Source organism: Cimex lectularius, unplaced genomic scaffold (genome assembly GCF_000648675.2).
Source record: "Cimex lectularius strain Harlan isolate CLEC.00 unplaced genomic scaffold, Clec_2.1 scaffold47, whole genome shotgun sequence".
Classification (NCBI taxonomy): Eukaryota; Metazoa; Arthropoda; class Insecta; order Hemiptera; family Cimicidae; genus Cimex; species Cimex lectularius.
In genome coordinates, this window is record NW_019392686.1 from 1,603,450 (window position 1) to 1,625,685 (window position 22,236).

Sequence of the window (22,236 nt, forward strand, 5' to 3'; positions counted from 1 at the left end):
CGCAATCTGTCAATATTGCCTTTCGTTTCTCCAATATTTAAGCGAAAATACAAAACATTAAAAATCCAGTTGTACTACTCTTAAAAAACTACCACTTTTTAAGTTGTGACACTTTTGTTACATATATTGGCTCTCAGTGATTTAAGTTACTTTGTTTGCTTATGCGATAATAGTGGTCAATGAATGACTGTAAGGGTATTAATTTTTCGTGATAGTAGACAGACAGGTAGGCAGACTACACACAAAAGTAATGAGCATAAATATCCATGCAGTAAGTTTTACTAAGAATATGTTTGACCCAAACGTGCTTTCCTCCTGATGTCAGGGTTAATTAGTTATTTAAAAAACACAATTAATTATTGAAATAAATCTTTTATTGATTATACAAAATATTATAATTAAAACATTAAAAAATCATTGAAACTATAAAATAATCCATTATTAAATTCATGAGATTTCGTGGTCCGATTGATCAAATAACATCTTTCAATTAATTAATCTTTAGGTAAGGTATTTATTTAGAATTCGTGAGATGCGGTCTGGTGTGATGTAGGTTTCAGAAAAAGATTTTCTTTATCGTGCCAACGTTTCGATCTTTATTGAGATCATCTTCAGGGCCTGGGATTTACAAACATTGTTTAAATATAACAGTTACATTTTGGATGTGGAAAAGTGAATTTATACAATGCAAAATATATTTTTTATACATTCAATCAAAGTATTTCTACTCAAAGTATTTTTCTTCTGTGTTTATCACCACACATTTAGGTAAGGTATTGGTTGAAATAAAAATGTCAGTGTCACGAGCGGGATTCGAACCCGCGACCGTCGGCTAAATACGACGCTGCTCTACCACTTGAGTTATCGTGACTTAGATCCACTCAGACAGAACCTATTATGTTTAGTGGTCTGATTGACCAAATTACTTCGTTCAATTAATTACTCTTTTTAAGTAAGGTCTTGGTTGAGATGAAAAAGTTGTGTCACGAGCGGTATTCGAACCCACGACCTTCGGTTCAATACGGCGTAGTTCTAACCATTTGAGCTGACGTTCAAGCTAGTGGTTAGAACAGCAGCGTATTGAGCCGAAGGTCATGGGTTCGAATACCGCTCGTGACACAACTTTTTCATCACAACCAAGACCTTAAATAAAAAGGACTATAAAATAATGAAAAAGTTAAAAAACAACATTGTTAAAAAAATATGAAAAACAATATTATAATTAAGAATATTACTGAAATCAAAGAGTAGATAGACAGATAGATAGAGAGGGAGAGAGAGAGGGAGAGAGAGAGAGAGAGAGAGAGAGAGAAAGAGAGAGAGAGAGAGAGAGAGAGAGAGAGATGGCGAGAGAGAAAGGGGATAGATAAATAGTTATACAGAGTGACAGACAGATAGACAGATAGATAAATAGAAAGAGAGATAGAAAGATATAGAGTGAGTAGCAGTGGGCATACGAAAAAAATGTTCGAGGATCTTTTGCTCATAGTCAAGTACATCTGTAACAATCGAAATTAAGTCTTGATATTATTAGGGTTTTACAAACAAATTGACAAGAGATTTGCTCATGACTTGACGGTTTTTCCCAAAGCTTAAGCTTAGAGAGAGACGGATATATGCACTGAGAGACAAAGAGAAAGAAGGGTAATAAAGAAACAAAAGGGAAAATGTGTGAAAAAGAGGGAGAGGTGAGATAGACAGATAACTAAATTATTAAACATTGAATGTCCTTAAAAATGAAAAGTGGCAAACCAGTCAAATTAGTATATGTATTAATTACTGGATATATTTGAATAATATACTTTAAACAATTAATTATTCGTTTTATGTAAGGTCTTGGTTGAGATAAAAAATCAGTGTTACGAGCGGGATTCGAACCCACAACCTTCGTCTAAATACGCTGCTGCTCTAACCACTTGAGCTATCGTGACTTCAATCCTCTCGGAGACCAACTCCTCATCTCAACCTACAACCTTTCGAATTTGCCCTATTTTTGCCATTTTTAAATATCGTGTAATCAGGATTCGATTCTCAGCGGCCAGGGGAGCTGTTAGTGAAGTGATACTTCTTTTCCTTATTAAATATTAATTTACAAATTCAATTGACCACTAAAACTAAATGTATGTGATAACGAATTGATTTATAAAACTTCCAAATAAAATGATCATGTCCTATGTTTTTTATTGATATTTTACGTTTTTTAGTTACTTCCTGTTTAACGTTAGAAACCTATAAATCACATAAAAGAAAGAACGAATAATTTTTTCAAAAGTACAAAGCCCTTGTCGCATTTTTCTGCGGTATGAAAATGTATTGACCCTCTGTTTATCAGAACGCAGCGGATATTCATTGTTAACAATTATCTCTTTGAAGGCCTTCCTAATGTTTATCGAATCGACACCAAACCTACTAGCCCCCGCCTCTACGAACAGGACTTGCCTTGGGATATTTGAAGAATATGATTGTTCAATTATGTAATATTTAAATCCTCGACCTTTTATGACTGAATGGAAAGTCTGTCATTCGTTTGGCATCAAAACATGTTTGTTTGTTAAATATGTTGTATCATATATAACGTCTTTCTTTTCATACACAGTCCCATAGTTTATATGTATATTTGGATGTTTATAAGATGTTAACTCGTGTTAACTCAATTAGTAAAATATCCAGTAAGATCGTAAACGTCTTTTCTTAGCACGTTAAACTTTAATTTTTCCATTACAATTAATTAAGGTTTTTAGTTGAGATGAAAAAAAGTTAATGGCACGGGAGGGATTCGAACCCACGACCTTCGGCTTGATACGCCGCTGCTCTACCACCTGAGCTATCGTGACCTCGATCCACTCAGACATCAACTCCCCATCTCAACCCCACATTATGANGTGAAGCTTGTGTAGAAGAGAGATGGCTTGTTAATATGGCGGTGTCATCTGCGTATGTGGCGATGAGTGTATTCTCATTTGTGGGCATATCATAAGTAAAAATTGTGTACAACAGCGGAGTGAGTATTGACCCTTGTGGCACACCTGCAAGCACTTCTTCCATCCCAGAAGTCTCCGTATCCTGGTTTACTGCGAAAAATAGTAGGGCATGACGGTATAATCAGATAATAGGCCTGGGGTAAAAATAATTTTAATTTGTATAATAATCTCTCATGCCATACTTTGTCGAAGGCCTGAGAAACATCTAGAAACACTCCAGTCGCCTACAGTTTCTGCTCGAGACACGAAGTAATGAAATCAGTCACTCTGTGAAGTTGATGAATGGTGGAATGATGGGTTCGAAAGCCAAATTGATGGTCTGGAAAGATGTTGTTCGAAGTAGCAATAGAGATAATTCTTTTGTAAATTAATTTTTCTAATAATTTAGAAGGAACGGGTAGCAAACTAATTTTTATGGGGCTTTGGGATCATACGTATTTAAGAATAAAAATAATTCTAAATAAAAAACAGCTGTTAAATTTATGCTGCCATGTTTGTTACTTACGCCCTAACGGATACCAACCAATGTGACTACATTTTCGACCTAACTTCTAACATTAGCCCTGGCCTGTTAGAGTGAGCAATGTTAACTAGCCGATTTTTACGAGTCTACGTCAACATTTTTCTCGATCTAACAGAGTTAACAGGGTTAACACAAAGATCGTTAATACCCCTATTATTTTATTTTACGGAATGAGTTTCTAATTTAGAAACTTGGGTTAGGATTTCTTTATCTAATCATGTAAAATGCTTAAATGTTTCGCTTTAGGTTTTATAGTTTGCCTATTTAACCCTAAAAGTACTATCAAGGGTAATATTTGCAATGGGAATATAATGGATTATTATTTAACGGTTAAGCCATACTGGCAGCTCGAAAATGTTATGTAATTTCTTTGTCTTAAATTGACCCAAAGAGACGCCAAGGCCGACAGGTAGCTTGGCAAATCGTTCCGGAGTCGAGAAATTCAACGGTTGCGTTGAATATGAATCATTCATTTCTTATCGGTGGTCATTATGTATGAAATTTACTGGATTACAGCTAAAACAGTTCAGGAACAACTTTCCAGGGGAACTCAAAAGAGACAAGCCTTATTTTAAACGTTTAACTATGATGCTGGCGTAAAACGATAACATGCGTTATGATCGCGTTATCTAAAGATTAATATTGACCTACTAAGAAATTCGTCTAATATTTGGAATTGATTCGTTACTGTTTTGTAAAATTTTGACTTTGAAGCAACCTATATTGAAACTTGGGTAAATTTATTGCTTGGGCCGTCCGATTACGCTATGCTACTCTACTCGTATGAGTTTTCAGTAGGTAAGAAATCAAAGTGCACGGTTAAAAACGTAATGTAGCATCCACTTAAGCTTAATAATAATAATAATAATAATAAAGTTCAATATAAAGCGTACATTGAAACGTACATAATCAAACCATCCTTAAAATCCGCCTCTTTTGAAAAAATCAGGTCCACTTTTGAATTTAATTATTAATTTTTTCACATAAATTTCAACAGATCAAGAATTAAAGTTCAATCCGGTCTTAACAAAGCTCACGGAATGAAGTATTGCAGGTTGCCAACTAATAAACGAGGTTTCTGAGTCCTTTGCGGCAAGGTCATCTGCTCTCTCGTTTCCAAGATGTCCCTTATGACCTGATATCCTTATAAGCGTAACGCATGTTCCCTGAAGGGAAAATGTTTATGAATAAAATTTGATCTAAGAAAACAAAAAGCGACAAGTTGATTTTCTTAAGCTTTCGAAAAAATAGTCGTCATTAGTAATTTTCTTATAGATATGTTTGTAAAATCATAGTAATAGACTTAATTGTGACTGTTACAGATGTAATTAACTTCAGTAGTTTTCATGGTCCGAAAATTCAAAAGGTGGGGTTGAGAAGGGAATTTGGTGCCCGAGTGGATCTAAGTCACTATAGCTCAAGTGGTGGAGTAGCGGCGTATCAAACCGAACGTCGTGGGTTCGAATCCCGCTCGTGACACTCACTTTTTTATCTCAACTAAAAACCTTAATTAATTGAATGATATGATTAACTATGAACAAAAGCAATTATTTTTCAACTTTCTTAGTCCATCGTGACCACTGTCTCTCACTCCTACACTCTCCCTCCCACTCTCTTTCTCTTACTATCTTTCTCTCACTCAATCTATTTATCTCTCTCTCTCTCTCTTTCTTACAATTACTCGTTGTCTCTTACTATCTTTCTCTTACTCACACTCACTCTCTCTCCATCAATCGATTTATCTCTCACTTTTTCTTACTCTCACTCACTATTTCTTTCTCTCTCCCTCGCTCTCACTCTCTCTCCCTCTCTCTCCTTCTTTCACTCTATCTCTATCAATCTATTTATTTCTCTCTTTCTAACAATCACTCGCTCTCTCTTACTACCTTTGTCTTACTCACACAAACTCTCTCTCTCCATCAATCGATTTATTTTTCCCTCTTTTTCTTACTTTCACTCACTCTTTCTTTCTCTCTCTCCCTCCCTCTTACTTGCTCTTTCTTGTTCTCTCTCTCTCTCTCGCTCTCTCTTTCTATCTTTCTCTCACTTTCTTTCATCAATCTATTTATCTCTCTCTCTTTTTGTTACTCTCACTCACACTTTCTTTCTCTCTCTCTCCCTCTCTTTTNTCCCTCTCCCTCTCCCTCTCCCTCACCCTCTCCCTCTCCCTTCCCTCCTAAGTAATGTTTCATTTGTTTCCTTTCAAATTCTTCGGATTTCTGGAATCTTTAGATTCGGTAGAGAGCACTTGAGGCCAATTTGGCTTATAATACCAGACCAGAAATCGTTCTATTTGTTAAATTTCCTTTACTAAGAATATAATTTATAATGTTCATGTTCATCATGTAATTAATAAAATGAGTTATGTCTATAAAATTAGTTGGCAAAGGAAAGAAAAATTTAAATTTTCGCATAATTAAAGACAAATAATTGTAATTTACCGCTATTTAATTAATTCAATTGTCATGTCTGAATTAAATAAAAATTAGGTAATTACAAGGATATTTATATGAATTTTAGCACCAATGAACAATGGGCATCCAATTCTTGGATTGAGAAAAAGGAAAAAAGTCCAAATTTGTTTGTTTTACTTAAGACACAGAGTTACATATTGAAAATCAATTATTTTTCATCCAACTGAATAATTTAACTCTCTATTTTCTTACTAGATAAATATCTGAACATCCATTAACAGTCTGTTTTGTCGTATGGTTGAACTTTGCATGCCAATTTGGCTTGTGTTAATTCTTCAAACCTTGACCTCGATATTCAAAGGGCCTGTTCACTGTTCGATAAATCTCTTTGCGGATAAAGCTTCTAGCGAGTTTTTCAAGCGTGATATAATTTTAAGCGCGATCGTACAAGATTAACGAGGATTAAGAATAAAATCACAATAGCTATAACGAAAATGAACGATCATAAATTTAAATTGTATAATGTTTCACCTTTGATATACTTAAATTATTTCTGAGAAAAGAATTTATTCCATTTGATGAAAGCGTAAATTTTTAAAAGTGTCTTTACAAATTACGTGAAAATTCTGTTTGAGAAGTGTTTCGTACTGTATAAAAAACAAAAATAAAACAGACGAGATTAGGAGGAACAGTATGATAACGTCCGACTGTTTAACAGTACAATTTTTTTTACTTTTAACACCAGTTTAAAAGTGTGTAAACTGTGTAAAACCAGTTTAAATCAGTAATGACACTTCGTTATATTGTTGCGAATTAATAGAATTTAACCAGATTTATGCCTGGAAACAATTTATTAATCTAGCCAACAACCGCTTAGGAAAAGCCTGGGGTAGAACAAAGGAGGTATTGTCATTTTAAATTGAATAATGCAAGTGTTCCGTACCACGTCCTCCAGCTGTTATTGGATCAATCTTCCTCTTCTGACCGCAGGACGCAAAAATAAAAATAAATGAAAAATTTAACCCCTTGGTTGGTAATAATAGAAAAACCAACTCGTTCTTTTTTTATTCCTGCTCTGCTTGTCCACTTAAATCATCGGATTAGTACCTGATGGGTTCGATATTTATTTTGGCTATATGAACTTCTGGCCTTGATTTTATTAGTGAATTCTGCATAATTAAAACCTAAATACAGGGTGATTCATTTCTAGTACTATAAGGTTCGCCACAGGTTTCTACACGTTTAATGGAACAAAAAAGTTCGTATGAACCACGGTCCGATTCTCAACCCTTTCGCAGATATTCAACATTCACCCAACTATCTATTTTCCTCGTAAATCAACTCGTAGAATTATTGAAAAATTGAATTATCCATGTTTGAGAAAATCCAATAAAAAAGTTGAAAAAAAAGTTAAATTTCCTTTAATAAGGCACCCTTCTGGAACTTTCAATTTAGTTTTTGATAAAAAACAAACACTCAATCTTTCAAAAACGGCTCAATTTAAAATTTGTATAAAACTAAATGTGCAACCTCGTTAAATAATTTTTGGTTGAACTTGGCAAATTCATAACCCCCTCTTACGTTAATAAGCTATCTACCAGTACACCCTTTTCTTTTCTTTAAGTACATCCTACCAAAATACAGAAAATGTATACTAAATGGGATAAAAGGGGTGATGGTGTGAAAAGGGAGAGTGGGGTTGCGGGGGGCAAAATTTATTGCCCAACTTTAACTTAATAAAAAAAGTACAAATGAAAGAAAAATTAAACACGAATGACAATAAAAATAGTGAACAGCCAAAGCAGATAAATCGGAAAAAATATCTACACTAAGCACAGAAAAAATTCAAAAACAAAAACAAACAACAAGTTATAAAACCCAACTTTAAACTAATACAAAGTCACAAATAAAAAGAAAAGTACAATGTAAAAATCAAACAAAAACATAAAAGAGACAATAAATATGAACAACCAAAGAGTAAAAATTTCGTTTAATTGCTATATATAAAGGAGAAAGTGTATATTTCAATTTCGTTTTCTGGAACATTCATAAATTATCTTTTTTCATTGTTTTTTAAGTCAAAGTTAATTTTACTGATTTGCTTCATTTTAAAGTGGTTAAAAGACTGTTATGGTAACACAATTTGTAGCTATTTCTTTAAAGCTATTTCTGCCTGGTTTGAGTTCTCTCATTCTGGTAATTATTCAAATGAAAATAATTTTCCCTAACAGTAAAAGTAGAGACTTTCTAAATAAAAACCCAATTTTACTTACGACCTTGTAACAATTAATTCATATGTCAGAATGAATATTAGACTGAAGATTATTCGAAAATCGTGAGATGAGGTCTGGTGTGATGTAGGTTTCAGAAAAACATTTTCTTTACCGTGCCAACGTTTCGATCTTTATTGAGATCATCTTCAGGGCCTGGGATTAATAAATATTGTTGAAATTTTACAAATACATGTAGGGTGTGAAAAAAAATGAATTTATACAATGCTAGAAAATTTTAGATTAAAAAGAAATGAATTTGTACAATGCTAGAAAATTTTAGATAAAAAAATGAATTTGTACAATGCTAGAAAATTTTTAGATTCAATCAAAATTTCAATTTCATTTTTTTAATCTAAAATTTTTTGCATTATTTAAATTCATTTCTTTTTAATCTAAAATTTTCTAGCATTGTATAAATTCATTTTTTTCATATTCTACATGTATTTGTAAATTTTCAACAATGTTTATTAATCCCAGACCCTGAAGATGATCTCAATAAAGATCGAAACGTTGGCACGATAAAGAAAACGTTTTTCTGAAACCTACATCACACCAGACCGCATCTCACGATTTCCGAATAATCATCGACTAACGGTCACTAATCACCACACATTAGACTGAAGGAGCGAGGTCCAGGCTATCATCCGGATAAACGTATTTGATGAACTTATATTACCTCAACCCTGCATACATGTGTACATTGTATCCAACCTATGACAAGCACCCTCTAAGGTGTTTTGACAGTCCTGGGCCAAACCTCGGTCTTAACGGAAGTCATGCTCCAGGGGTGCTGTAATAGCCAGGTTATTTTGCAGTATTTAACCTACATTTTCACACATCCTTAAATATTCCTTTCTTATTTATATACCATTCTCTCAATGGTCGTGAAGTACTCGATATTGTTATACCCTTTATAACTAATCTAAAAGTCGATGGGGTATTCAATATCCCATCGTCGGCTCCCATTCTCGCTAATAAACACATTCAACCTCTATATATACAAACGAAACAGAAAATAAAATATTCGTTACGTGTTATTTCCAATAAAACATCTCTCCTCCGAAAATGGGAACTACAGTGTTTCTTCTCAAATCGGGTTTCATTCGTACTCGCCTTCTATGTAGAGTCTGGAGACATCCTTTAATTACATGGGAAACATCAAGCAACCTTTCTATACAAACCAGACACAAACTTAAGTGCCTGTCAATTCTGCCTATCCAGCCTCCAAACCTGCCATTCCGACACTCCGTTTAATATAATTTTATTGCATTTTTAATAAGAAAATGTTTACTGTTTTTCCAAGTGATTAAGGTCTCCCTACTTTGTTTATTTTGTTGGTTGTTGTAATCTGTAATTTGGTTGTTCGGATCATTTTGATTTCGCTATCTTGTTGATACGGGTGAAACCGAACATTTTTTTACGAGGTTTCGCGACAGCAGAGGTCATATAAACTTAAAATTTTTGAAAAAAAGGCCATTTGTAAGTATGTCGGGTTCGAATGCAGGGCCGCTGGATTCGAACCCCGGACCTTTAACTTACAGTGATGAGCGCCTAAACCGTTGCGGCCACCGACTCCCCTAAAACCGAACACTGAAGATGTCGAAATGCCGAAACTTGTCTTTCAGCGCAAACTAGAAAAGACCAGCGAGGACAGGTAGACAAAAATTATCGGTAACGACATGGAAAAAATCTCATAAATAAATGTTTTTCGTTGTTCTAAATTGGACATATTTGGTCTGATGATCCGTTGGTGGTATTGGTTTTGTTTTAAAATTGAAAAATATCGAAAATTCCTAGATCAGTAATAACAAGTCACCCGAGATGGCCAGTATGGCAAATAGATTCCTCATAAATTTACCGACATTAACAAGGTTCATCGGGGACCGCGGTAGCCGAGTGGTTCGCATGAGAGACTCTCACGCCGCGGTCGAGGGTTCGATTCCCACCGTCGCCTCAGTTAGTTCATCGTCTAAACATCCGTTGCTTTGACGGCATTGTAAAGTAAAGATGTTTTTTGTCACATACGACATAAAAAATGGATCCGTACAGTAACATCAGAAGGTCAAACCATTGGCTGTTACCATTGACGCGAATACCGAATATTTATCAACAATGATATTTTGTGTTTGGAGTACCTACTTCTTAAAACGTTTGTCATTATAGAACCAAGAAAAAAGAGCTAGATAGATAGAGACACACAAACAGAACTAAGAAAATAATGGATAAAAAATAGAAAGACATCGATGATATATAAATAAAAAAGGTAGATAAATAAATCCATAGGCAGGTAGATAAATGGAGAAAGAGAAAAAGCATGAGAAAGAGAGAGCGTGTCTGAGTGTTAAAAAAAGATGGATAGCTAAGGATATTTTTAGTTTTAAATAAGATATTACAAGATACAACAACAACCAAGATATTACAATACTAAAAAAATTCTCTAATGAATACAAAACATGGATAAAAAAAAGTGACTAACATATTAAATATTATCTATTATATGATAGGTTAAAAAACTGGTATTTATTAGAAATAAATAATGTGTTATCGGATCACAGGCCAAATCCACAATTTAAGCTCATTGTAATCAACAAATATAAGGATGAGAAAGGAACGGCTTCATCTCATACTGGGGTGCTATTATGAAATGGCATATTCTTTCGGGATCACTAAATGTCTAATATTTTCATAATTGTTGCCAGACATTAAATATACTCAACCTGTCGTTAATATATCACAGCTGAACACACGAATCGACACAAAATAAAGCAAATAAACTGTTTGTGTAAATTACATAATGTTCCTGATTCCATTTGGCCTGGATGAATTGGGCCAATTTGATCGGACCCTGTTTGAAAAAGTTTTGCTATTAAACTATATTCATATCTAGGTTAAGCCGTGCTTACCTTTCTAAGTAATTAATTAAATAAATCTCAACGAAATTAATGTTTCGTTTAGAAGGGAACTTAATTTTGAGCATGAAAAAAACGATGCGCTTTAAAGATAAGAAAGATATAATGTCGGATAAATTACTTTCAATAAAACTAATTACAAGATTATAGTAAAGCGTTAGAATAAATCAAATAGAATGTTAATTACAGTAATTAAAGGTTATTCCATATTCTCTCTGGAAAACATGACCTATATTTTTTCGTTTTGCGCTTTATTGGCAGAGTAGTAGGTAAAGATTTTTAAATTTACCTTTCAAAGGTTTTAAATAGTTAGGTAAACAGATAGAAATAATATTTGGAAGTTAATTTAAAAGAAAGGAAGGTAAATCAAAAAAATTTTCAGATCGAATAAAAAATGACACGACTCGACCTTTGAAATCAGTTTTATATTCTATACGTAAGACTTCTTTTGTCTTTGGTTCGACCATTCTCATAGGGATTTGCGCTAGATACAGTTTTCTTCGTGTATTTGTAAATTATAAATACTGGAAAAAAAACACTACCACGTATGGAACACTATACCCGATTCATTAGATTTCGTGGTCCGATTGACCAAATAACATCTTTCAATTACTTAATCTTTATGTAAGGTATTGATTGAGATAAAAAAAGTCAGTGTCACGAGCGGGATTCGAACCCACGATCTTTGGCTAAATACGCCGCTGCTCAACCACTTGATGGAACGGCAAAAATGAGGGAAAATTCGAGAGGTTGGTTTGGGATGGTAAGTTGGTGACCGAGTGGATCGAAGTCACGATAGCTCAAGTGGTAGAGCAGCAGCGTATTAAGCCGAAGATCGTGGGTTCGAATCCCGCTCTTGACACCGACTTTTTATCTCAACCAATTCCTTACATAAAGATTATTTCATATATGTTGAATTTATCATTTGAGGTTCTTGTAGGAGAAGATGCCCAGTGGCACCACTTCTTCACACTGATACCTTGTTCAGTCTTCACTGAATGAGAACGTCACCGGACCACTTTCGCTTTATTCGTCTTGGAGGATTTTCAGGTAGGGCTGGAAGTGATAAATGTCGTACTAATAGATTATTGTGTGTGTTCAGTGATTGATGAAATTATAGCGGGTTTTAATGAGTTCATTTGTAAACGGAGCGTTATGAATAGTGTAATTTGATACGTAAAAAGGAGAATTTTAGATTGGATTGATTGGAGACGTTGGGCATTGGAATCCTTGGCTGAGAATGTTAATAAAAATTCTGTGCGTTTGTAAATAGATCATTGTTAAAAATAATGCCTTGCGAAAAAAATAAAAATGAATACATGGCAAATATAAAATAACAAGACAGTTTAACAAGTCAGTCAAATTAGAAAGGTGGGCCATACATGTTCGGACATTCGTGGTCGTGGTCTGATGGCCGGCATGATGACGTAAGAGACATGCACAAACATGTTCACCAAATTTGAATGGTCGGCCATGCATGCTCGGCCACGCCCATGTGAGGAGTACGATATTAAAAACAATTAGCAAATTCAGTTTTAATTATGAAAATAGTCTTCGTATCAAAAACAATTTCTTTTAAGTAATTACTTTTTACTCAATTAGTCAACCCCCATTTTTCAAAATAATTTCCTAAATATGACAACGTCGCCACCGCCACCTACTCCTTTTCCAGATATATGTACTTCCCCTCCTATATATACCTATTTTTTCTTTGTAAATTGTATCTTCGTTCATTAAGAGTGACGTCAAACCTAAAGAATTTCTAATGATACAGTCGCGTTTCGATTTGAAAGAACGCCATTCAGAACAGTCTGAACTTGTTTACTACAAACCTCGGCAGAAGGCAACGATTTAATGAATACTACATCGCAAACGCTTGATAAGAAACGAAGAGTTTACAGCACACATAATCGTACAATAAAACTTCTTTTTGTACACCCTGCTATCACAGAAACGTTAAATCCGTACAATTGTTTATTTTTATCTCCTTCAATATTTTTTACAAATTATTACTCTTCCGATTTTTGTTTATTGTCTTTCTATGATAGATTTCGACAAATAAATAGCGAATCGTTTCAACCAATTGATTTATGGTCGAAGATGCATTTCAGAGCTAATCGGGCTTCCCTCTTCAGGGTTCAATCGAGTAGTAACAAACCCCTTGTTTTTTTTTATTTATTATTTTTGGTTTATTTGTCCAAGTATATTTTACGTTCAAACGTCCTGTTTTTAATTATTTTTGCACCGTAGGAAACTCGGTTCTTTTTCCTTTTTTCCTGTAATCACTAGCTGTAATTTGGTCGTTTCTGGTTATTTTTGGCCTTTTTTATCTTTGCTGTTTTAGTCTGTCAGGTGAATTTCGGTTTCTCGCCATCTTCTGAGCTGGGTTTGTTTGCGTCGAAATTTTTCAAACAAAAAGTAACTATAAACATGTGACATCCATACTGAACTTCATATGAATAAACACGGAATCCAAAAAATTTCCTGCGGTTTTTCATTTTTTAATGTTTTAATACCGTTAATCAGCATTTCTATTTACGTGGGAGGATTAGGTGTGTACATCACGTAATACCGAGATAGATAATGTGTCAGTTCATAAAGAAAAATTGTCATATTTTTTGCTGTAAATTCAGGCCGTCGGGCTTCATTTTGTAACCCATTTTCCCTCGTAAGAAATCGCAGTTTTGCTCCACACATCAACAGCGAATATGCAATTTTGCGATTTTATTGCTGTTATAATAAATCAGTATGTTAAGTAGTACATAAATTATGGGGTCTGGTCTGTAAGGCAAATCAGCAAAAACTCGTCCTGCTCTCGTTAAATCGCCATAAAAAATTTATCAATTTATATACTGTTGCATTTTTAACGTTCCAACTATTTAATCCATTTTTTAAACTCTTCATATCTGAATATCTAGTTAAATTTAAAAATAAAAATAAAGAGGCTCAAGAAGAAATTAATTTGCATAACGATCAGGAATTTGTTTACTTGTTTTTAATCAGCTTAGATCATTTTTTGTTTTAAACTTAATTGTTATGATAGGAGGCGGGCGGAAATGTTGAACTTTTGGAGTTTGGCCCGTCCGGTTTCGCCAATTTGATCAATGCATAAACTGGTCTCGTGTAGTCAATCTTAGAGGAAAAAAGGAGGATTTGGCAGGACAAAAAGTCGAGAGATTTTTCTATTCGTCCTTCTAACGAATATATTTTTATTTTGAAATTTTTACAAAATCGTTGCGTAATCGTTACCGATTACTTGCCCATGACAATTATCCCTCTGTATTAAGAGTTTTTTCGTATGTGTGTACTTTCTAAATAAATTTAAATTTACACAAATTTTTTTCTCTAGGTTTTCTCTTTGCTGCCTAAATAGCAATTTTTTATTTTCTAAGATTCGTTTTGTACTATGAATACTAAATACCAGGACTGCATATTTATTCACTTTTTGTTTTCAAGTGCAAAACAATTTTGAATTTTCTGCTTCCATTTTGAAAAATGGAAAAAAAGAGGGAAAATTCGAAAGGCTGAGATGGGGAGTTGGTGTCGGAGTGGATCGAAGTTAGGATAGCTCAAGTGGTAGAAGAGCGGCGTATTGAGCCGAAGGTCGTGGGTTCGAATCCCGCTCGTGACAACCAATACTTTACTTAAAGATTAATTAATTGAAATAAGTTATTTGGTCAATGGGACCGCGAAATATAATGGATTTAAAAATTATTATCCACATTTTTCAAGAAATAAAACAATTTATACAATAAATTTAATTTAACAATAGTTGTCTTTCTTGGTCTCCCTGTTTTGTCTATTCTTCTTCCACGATCTTCTACGCTGATGTTGAATTGCATTGAAATTTCAATTTTTTTCGTCTTTGAACCTCTGAAAACATAGATGTGTTCCTCTTTAGGTTGTTTAAAAAAATTACCTTTAATTAAGCTACTTTTACCAACAATTATTATTTGCTTCAATTAATCTTTTTATGTAAGGCTTTTGTTGAAATTGAAAAGCTAGTGTCACGAGCGTGATTCGAACCCACGACCTTCGGCTAAATACGCCGCTGCCCTTACCACTTGAGCTATCATGACTTCGATCCACTAGGACATTAACTTCTCATCTCAACCCCACCTTTTGAATTTTCCCTCATTTTTGCCGTTTTTCAAATGTTATGTAATCTATTCGATTCGCGGCAACAAATGAAATGGCCACGGAGAGCTTTCGTGAAGATATACTTCATTTCACTTATAAAATTCATTAGAGTTTTATGTGGCATAAAATCAACTTTAGAATCAAACTGTCCAATAAAAATTTGGGATTCTCATTTAAAATAACAAAGTTAGTGTCATTTTCCAGCTAGTTGAGAAAGTTATGTTAAATCTGTCACGACCACGCGATTTCTAGCGAAAATTAACTTGGGATTTGTATAAGACCATTTTTTGCTAATGCTGATTGTTTTTCTAGAACCGAATTGTACAATAAAAGTATGAGATTCTATTTAAAATAACAAAGTTAGTGTTATTTCCCAGCTAGATGAGAAAGTTACGTTAAATCTGTTACAAACACACAATACCTAGCCAAAAATAACTTGTGGTTTGAATAAGAACATTTTTTGCTGAAGTTAATCTTTCCTCATTAACTGGGTGGACAATAGAACTTGATACACTCTGTATATTTAAAGTGTACTTTTGAATTTTTTCTTAATAAAATAGAGCCTTGAGGAAGGCGTCAAAGACGGTCGATAGCTCGACATGAGGAAACAAGTTGGCGGTTTTTTTACCTTAATGGCTTCATTAAGTTATTAAACCATTATTAATCAATTCATTAGGTTTTTACTTTGCAAGTAATACTGATTGACGTTGATTTGAGATATATGAAGATAGTAAGTTAACAGAGGTTTCTGACAATCTGTATTTTCTTGAAGATATGATGTTTGTTGATCGACCTGCAGATAATCTACGATCAATTTTCGTAGAGGCCATTAGACAGGTGAAAAAAGAAGACTAATTGCTGGGTCCACTAACATTTCGGTACCTTATAGTGCCATCATCAGGGACTATTTTATTACAAATTAAAATAAATACACAGTAACATACAATTAAAAATTTATATAGTAAAATGCTATACATATTTTCCCAAGAATGAAGAAAAACGATTAACATGGAAAACAATTGTAAAAGTGTTTTGGGTTTAAGGTTATGGAGCACATGGCCAGCATACTATATTTTTGACGGTGAAAATCTTCTAAAAAATAATCTATATAAAATTATAAGTAATTATTAGTATCTGGGGAAAGTATGTAAAGCATTTTATTATATTAATATTTAATTGTATGTTACTATGTATTTATTTTAATAAAATAGACCTTGATGATGGCACTATAAGGTGCCGAAAGATTGGGGAACCCAGCTGAAGAAAACTGATTCAAATAATATTGCTAAGGACCAGCAATTTTGCTAAAGTGTATTAACCTTCTTCGAAACATCCCAAGGAAACGTTACCCAAGTTAAGAACAGCATTTTATGTACTCTTGTTTTTAGAAAAGATTGAAAGTGATTATTATTGAACATATTAGTAAATTACGCCTTATCTTCTTAGTCCCATTGGAGCCTAAGTCTTTGTAACTTTGGTTTTAACTGGCACGGTCATAAAAAAAGTATTTAATCAATTGAGCAACAAAATTTTATTGGTGTAACTTAAGAAACTGGTTTCATTTCGGAACCGTCGAATAATCGAGGTACAATTCTTTCCACGGCACTTAAGTGTTATTTTTCCTTGTGAATTTGAAAGTCGAATTAAAATTGGCCTAATCCTCCCGAGGGCATATATCACGTATGTAAATTGCTAAAAAATGCCAATTCGGTATATGCAAATTGAAATACCTTGGATCGAACAATTCTTTCCTGCTTACCGTTCTATTGTAAAAAAACATGTGATCATCGACGTTATAGTCTTGCACTACCTACAAAATAAACATATAGTCTACGGGGCGTTACAATTTGTCAAAATTCAATTTTTTAGGACGTTAGTTTTATATATTTTATATAATTTATAACCCGGCTAGGATTTATCCATTATCGTGCAAAATTATTTAAAAAATGGCCCAGCAGACAAGGAAATAGCGATAAAAAAAAACGGTGACGTATTTGCATTTTTTGTTAAACTAAAATAAATTATCGTACCGACCGTGAATGTATTAAACAATGTTGATCCAAATGATTAATCTATTTATAGACGAAAAACATATTTATTGAACTATCATTATCTCAAATTTTCTCCAACAATTTGTTATAAATGTAACATTACTAATCGAATATGCAATAAAATGTATACATAGAGTTTACGGTAAATTTAAATTTATTATTTTCAAGTGAGTGATTTTTTTTTTAATTACATATACAAATCTTTTTGTGTATAAGATATTAAGTAAGGATTTACGTTTGGTTGATGTGATATTTGTTAATGACCAAAGCAATGATACTAATGATGTGGTAGTAACGTGAAAGATAGAGAGGGAGAGGGAGAAAAAGCGAATGAAAGAGAGAAAGGGGAGAAACAGAGAGAAGCAAATGAGAGATAGAGAGAGTGAGAGCGAACAAGAGAGAAAAAAGAATGACAGCGAATGAGAGAGAGAGAGAGAGAGAGAAAAAAAAGACAGAGAGAGTGAGAGCGAACAAGAGAGAAAAAAGAATGACCGAATGAAAGAGAGAGAGAGAGAAAAAAAAGACAGAGAGAGTGAGAGCGAACAAGAGAGAAAAAAGAATGACAGCGAATGAAAGAGAGAGAGAGAGAGAGAAAAAAAAGACAGAGAAAGTGAGAGCGAACAAGAGAGAAAAAAGAATGACAGCGAATGAGAGAAAGAGAGAAAAAAAAGACAAGCGAGTGAAAGGCAGAGAGAGAAAGAGAGAGAGAGACAGAGAGAGCGAAAGAAAAAGAGAGCACGAACGATAGGCTGTGAAAAAGACAGAGAGTGAATAAGAGACTGAGAAAAAGAGTGAAAGGTAAAAGAAAGAGAAAGAGAGAGAGAGAATAAGAGGCAGAAAGAGAGAGACGGAGACAGGACTTGAGTGAGAAAGTAAGTTATAGAGAGAGAGAGAGAGAGAGAGAGAGAGAGAGAGAGAGAGAGAGAGAGAGAGAGAGGGAGAGAGAGATAGTGGGAGCGAGAGAGCGTATGAGAAAGAGAGAGAGTGAGAGTAAATGAGAGAGAAAAAGAAAAAAAGACAGCGAGTGAAAAATAGAGAGTGAGAGGGAGAAACAGAGCGAATGAAAAAGAGAGAAAGTGAGAGCGCGAACGATAGACTGTGAGAACGAGAGAGAGTGAATAAGAGACTGAGAGAAAGAGAGAGAGCATAAGTGAAAGAAAGAGAGAGAGAGCATAAGAGACTGAGAGAAAGAGTGAAAGCGAATGAGAGAGGGAGAGTGAAGGGAAGAAAGAGCATGAGATAACGAGAAAGGAAACGAAAGAAAGAAAGAAAAGAGGGTATACAGATATACACTAGATAGATAAATAGATAAATCTATTTGGTTGGTGTGTAAATGGATATTCAATTCAGACCGATCGACACTAATCACATCATTGGGTCCGTCTCTTCTTGCTGGTTTACATATCGGTCATACAGGTTCGGACTTCAGGCCACTTTCGATGAGTGATTGTCCAATCAGAGATATATCTCTTTTCTTCGGTAGTTAAATAATAAAATATTAAAATATACAACTGTAATAACAAAACCGAACCACGTCTGCTCCAATGTTCATTTTAATTTATATGCCCGACAGACCGTAAAGCATGATTCGGTTATTTATTACTCATCATATCCAAACCTACAGTACTTATTAATACTTTTTGAAACCTGCATTATTGGAAAAAAAATAGTAGTTCAGTTCTTTAAAGTTTTTCATTTTTCTAAATTTTAAAATCCAAAGTAGAACACTACTTTTTCTTCTTCGTCTTTTTATTTATTTATTTATACAAACGTGTTTTTTTTTCTTAAAGAATGTCTTGTGAGAAGGTCGAACGTTTAAAAAGAATTCTTTCAAGACTTGAAAGGCAACTCAAATACATAAAACTACTCTCTTTTATGACTTGCCTCACCTGAATGTTCCATTCTACGTGACATTAGAAAAACGTTAAAACATACATAACGTAAAAAACAAAGTAGTAATATCGACTAAACAAGAGATCCTGCGCTTAGAATGATTCATAAATAGCAGTATAATTTTGACTTTATGAAATATTTAGTAAAAATTACAAGAAAAAACCTGGACGTCCTAAGAACCTCAAATTTGTCGTACTATGTTGTAATAAAAATCCGTTAAAAAAGAAAATGAGTAAGTAATGAAGGTTTTATATTCAATTTTAAAATATCCAAACAAATCGCTGAACCGGCACCGGGTCATTTATTTGGGTAATCGTCGGTTTGTTTTAGTACACAAACGCGATTCGGCATTGCGCCATCTTCAGTGAGCCCGGCTGACCGTAGAAAAACCAAACTAAAAAATATATATAAAACATGCTCTTTGAATGTTTTAGAAAAAAACCTATCTTTTAGGGATTCAAGATGAATCATTTCGAATTTAAAAAAACCGAATTTTCTATAGTAGGTTATATGCACTAAACAATAGTAAAAAATGGGGCAATGAAAGGAATTAAGATTTGATATTGATTTTTAAAATATCAAAAATAGCAAATCTAGTGTTTTGGATAAGAAATGAAAATCCGTAGTTAGTATTTGTTTCTAAAACTTAAAGGCAAAATTTATTTATATGCAGGTTACTATTACAAAACAAAGCCCGGGTTACCATTAAAAACCATTAAAAACCTCAAAAAATTGAAAAATAAATAATTAAAATATACACCTATTTTTTAAGATGTATAAAATAACCTATTTTGAAACTTACGACCTACCTATATCTACCTAAAGCTTTTAAGTAAGTTAAAATAGCAAAAACGTTTTACGAGTGAACGTTTAATATTGACTTTTTAGAAATTCAAATATAATAAAAAATCATAATTTAGGGAAAAATGTCTTGAAATGATAAAAATTCGAAATATATATTATTTTATTAAAATTCCAAAACCAACCGGTGGAAATTAAATAATAATATTTAAAAATAAAACGTACCTACTTGCTAAATATTAAATCCTTTATACTTAGTGGTCTATTGACCAAATTACTTCTTTCAATTAATTAATCTTTTTATGTAAGGTTTTGGCTGAAATGAAAAAGCTAGTGCCACGAGCGAGCCTCGAACCCACGACCTTCTGCTCAATAGGCGGCTGCTTGAGAAATCGTGACTTCGATCCACTCGGACACCAACTCCCCATCTCACCTTACGATCTTTCGATTTTTCCCTCATTTTTTGCCATTTTTCAAATTAGGTTGGATGGCAAAAAGGAGGAAAAATTCGAAAGATTGTAGGCTGAGATGGGGAGGTGTCCGAGTGGATCGAAGTCACAATAGCTCCAGCAATATTTAGCCGAAAGTCGTGGGTTCGAATCCCGCTCGTGACACAAGCTTTTCATTTCAACCAAAACCATACATAAAAAGTTTAATTACTTGTGAAATATGTTGTACTAAAGAACCTTTTTTTAAGAGTTGCAAGATCAGCCTTACACCAAATTTACTATACTAACTGGCGCTAATAAATCGTTTAAAAAAAATGAAAAATTTATCAGAAAGGTGTGATATTGATTTTTAAAAAATTAAAAATACAAAATCTTGAGTTTGTATAATAAAATTACACCTTACAATTACAAAATCAAACCCGGCTGACTCTAGAAACCCAAAAATAGTAATTTTGATTGATTGATTTATATAAGCTTAACTCTTCACATGCTTGTACATGTATACGCACATGTACAGAGTACAGGTACAAGAGTTTTGTGCGGTCCGTGGTAAGCCCTAGGTCTTATCCGCTGAAGTCTCCATGGGCTATCGACAGCTAGGTCATTTTAACCCCTAACGCATGCTCTTAGCAAATTGAAAATAAATAAATATCTAAAATATGGAAGTACTCTTTTTTTATGTTTTAGAAAAGTTCTTCTCCTACAGTTCCTCTATTCTTCTGTGTTACGAGAAGCGTTCGCGCCAAATATGGCGCATTGTTTTTTCCCCCCCAAATTCCGTTAATCTAAAATTCTATCCTAGCTCTGTTCCCACCCCACAATATTTGATGTTGTCTTGTCCTATTCTTGTCCTGTTGGCTTCCGTATCGCTTCTATACAGTCCACTAATTAATTAGCCTCCAACAGTTATTTTGCTTTTGTGTTTTTTTTTCTCTTATTTTAAAGAAGAATTTATTTTACATTTTTCGCGTTCAAACCAACCCGAGTGCAGCCTCCCCATCCACACCATAAAACCACAAAATGACTAATTAAAAACAATAAAATAGAACCAACGTTTCGATCTTTATTGAGATCATCTTCAGGCATGGGATTTATAAACATCGTTTAAATTTTACAAATACATGTAGGATGTGAAAAAAAATGTATAATAGGTCAAATTAGAAAAATATTTTTATATATTGAAATATATAAACATAGTCAAAAAAATGTTATATGCTTGGAAAAAGCAGTGGTATCATTTAAGTGATATTCACATACACATTATTTATTTAAATTTGCAAAGCTAAACCGGGCAGACCATAAAACCGCAAAATGACTAATTAAAAACAATAAAATAGAATATAAATTTTTTTTAATGTTTCGGTAACGAGCCCACGTCCCTCCAGAGGTACAAGACGAAGCACGATGGTCCATAATAGCCCTTAATTAAATATTGTTAAATTAATATTTAAATGTTTAGACTAAAAATTAAAATAAGAACTAAGATTTCAAATATATATACCTACATACATTTAAAAAAATGGAATCAACCGGTACGTTTCAGTTGAAGCAATTGTTTATGTAGATAATTTATTTTTTAAATAAATTATTATATGGAATATCTAAACCCAATTAATTTAAAACATTGACTAGTTTTATTGGCTTCACATTTCATTCAAATATTTTGGTCAAAACCTATACGAACCAAAGTATTAAGAATAAGTAAATTAAAAAATTTCCACTAATAACTTAAAAATTATTATTTAAAAAAATAAAAAAGTACTTAGAGTATTTTTAGTTTTTATTGCTTAAAATGTTCGAGT

The 22,236-nt window shown here is 33.4% G+C and overlaps 1 protein-coding gene across 1 annotated transcript in view; it reads right to left on the reverse strand.

Annotated features, from left to right (window-relative positions):
- Nucleotides 1–22,236, reverse strand: part of LOC106661051 (inositol-trisphosphate 3-kinase B) — a 350,651-nt gene that overhangs the window by 327,800 nt on the left and 615 nt on the right. The gene's annotated exons all lie outside the window — the stretch shown is intronic.